The 2,500-nt window shown below is 44.5% G+C and overlaps 1 protein-coding gene across 4 annotated transcripts in view; it reads right to left on the bottom strand.

Annotated features, from left to right (window-relative positions):
* thrab (thyroid hormone receptor alpha b) overlaps nucleotides 1-1,397 on the bottom strand; it is a 335,687-nt gene extending 334,290 nt beyond the window's left edge. For 3 of the 4 annotated variants that reach the window (XM_063221659.1, XM_063221660.1, XM_063221661.1), the window contains exon 1: nucleotides 1,024-1,397. The gene's annotated coding sequence lies outside the window, so the exon portion shown is untranslated. The remainder of the gene's footprint in view (nucleotides 1-1,023) is intronic. The other variant, XM_063221662.1, reaches the window with a different exon arrangement.
* Between the last annotated feature and the right edge of the window lie 1,103 nt (nucleotides 1,398-2,500).

Genomic DNA, 2,500 nt, shown 5'->3' with positions numbered 1-2,500 from the left:
TCATCTATCATATTTAAAGTAAGCAAGGTTGTTCTGCGTAACCATGAAGGCGGGGTGACAGACAGACAAATCAAGCTTTGACCCCTCCTTGGCGATGTAATTAACTTTTTAAGTAAATCAATGAGACGCACTAAACATGGGCTACAGTTGTAGAGTGCCGTGCAGTGGGTGGGAAAGACAGAATGACTTTTTGGTGGGCCACCACGGGCAACATTGTTTCCATGTCTCACGGGGTCTCCGAAAACCACCAGTCACCACTGTGGCTGATTTGGACCCGTGCGTAAAAATAACCGCGCGCGGCGCAACCTCCATGAAAAATTAATAATTGAAAAAATCAAACGCTTGGGAAAACTTACCTGAAGGTGAGCATGAAATGCGTCTCATTGCAAATCATATTATCTATTTACAGTGAGATTCTAATGTATGGTATGCACATTACTGAAGCTGATTCAGGTGCCTTTGAAATACAAGTACAAGTAGAGCATTTGTATAGTGATGTTCCATGGATATAGTGCGTGTGTGTGTGTGTGTGTGTGTGTGTGTGTGTGTGTGTGTGTGTGTGTGTGTGTGTGTGTGTGTGTGTGTGTGTGTGTGTGTGTGTGTGTGTGTGTGTGTGTGTGTGTGTGTGTGTGTGTGTGTGTGAGAAAGAGAGAGAAAGGGAGAGAGATATTCACATAGGCCTAACATATACTGTACATAGGACTACTTTTAGCTTACAGTAACTTTAGACGTTACGTTGTCAGTGTAAGATCAATACCTTATAATGCAACGGATACTGTACACATTGTTGAAGCGAGAACACGGAAAGCTCGGCTTGGCTTGGCTCGAAATAATTCTATAGCCCTACATGTTACAAAAATGTTATAGCTAGTTGGCTACCAGCGCCGTGGATCTGTCAAACCCGAAGAGCTAGCTTACAGGAGTTGGGTTAGCTTCCCGCGGTAAAATAGCACAAACGCTAAATGCATGGCCCTTATATAATTGTACATTTACTGCGAGAATTTGAGTAATGGTAACACTCACCACCGGTCTCTTCGGTCGCCGAAGACGCAGACTGGAACCTTTCGGGACAGAAAACGGAGCTGGCAACGTCCAGGGCTGCCCCTCAATCCGGTGCAAGTAGTAGTAGCAGCCGCCTATACACACTGCACAGTTAGGGGATATTCGAGCTAATTCCTTCGCAGGGTGCAGCGTGCCGTCAAATTAATGTTTCATGCAGTTCCTGTGTTGCTCTTTAGCGAATTCACTGCGAGCTTGTTATTGTGGATTTTCCTTGGTATGTGCGGAAAAAAGTGCTCCTCCGGTCGTGTTCGTTGGCTGCCACGACAAGGGGTAGGAAATCAAGAGAAATACTATTGCTCCTCCCTCCTCTCGCTCTTGTACTGTACAGGGCGCGCTCAGCTCGCGGCTCGTATTAAACAATTCAATAAAACCATCTACTGCTCTCTACAGGACTGACATTGTAAAATACTTGTGGAGAGCAGACTGGTGGGGCTGTTGGAGCGACCGACGAACGCAGGACAAGGTAGCCTACTGCTCTTGCCGGCTCTCTCACGGTTAGAAAGACACCGGCGATAGGATAGAAGAAGAGGCGAGGAGGAAGAGTGTCCTATTGGGGTACGGTAGCAGTGAGGTGTGTCAACTCAGCGGGCATCTCCTACGAAACAACTGTCATCGAGGCATCAGCACCCTCCCACTACCGTCCCTCACCAATGCGCCACCTCCCCCTTATCTCTCCGCTGCAGTCTACTTTTGTTTTGCGTACGAATGATTGCAATATTTTGCATTCTTCCAATGCATTTAAACGATGACATTAAAGTAGTAAATGCTACACTTTGATCTTCATTTACATAAAAAAATAAACTGATTTTGTAGTTGCTTTCATTTTGCGCCCTCCGCCGACGGCGTTTGTGCGTAACGCGGTAGACGATGCTTTATTACGCACGCAATTGGTTAAGATTGCATAATACATTGCAATAAATAAATAAATTTAAAGTTTGTTATCATTATATTCCATGAAGGAGAACGTTTAGAAAATGTCTCAGTATCGTGTGATTGACTTTGCAAGATGAGAGTCTCCATTGGAACATTGAGATCTGGACTACTGAGCAGAAACACTTCAGTTCACAAACAAGTCTTAATTGAATTGTGATGCATCGCTTACCTGCTCGGTTAATTCCCAGTCACACTTTGACTGGTGAGTGGAAAACAGTTTAATCCTTACATTTGTAAACAACAAGGGAATGCAGGCCATTGTGAAGGTCATGCCACATTGTAAAGGTCTAATGCCATGACAAAGCACAGGGTAATAATACTATAAAGTGTTTGGGCTGTTTGTAGCATTTTAGCCCATTTGTCAAAAGTACTAAGATCAGCAGCACACCATTTTTAAAAAATCATTCCATCTGGAAAGTAGGAGCCACTCATGTTGATACCAAGCAACATTGCTTAAGTCAGGTGTTCCCAAACGTAACCATGCCAAGGCCTCCCATACCCTGGT

The sequence above is a fragment of the Engraulis encrasicolus genome, chromosome 17 (assembly GCF_034702125.1).
Source record: "Engraulis encrasicolus isolate BLACKSEA-1 chromosome 17, IST_EnEncr_1.0, whole genome shotgun sequence".
In the NCBI taxonomy this organism is placed as follows: Eukaryota; Metazoa; Chordata; class Actinopteri; order Clupeiformes; family Engraulidae; genus Engraulis; species Engraulis encrasicolus.
The sequence above is the reverse complement of the archived record's forward strand: the minus strand, read 5'-3'. Positions and strand labels throughout refer to the sequence as shown.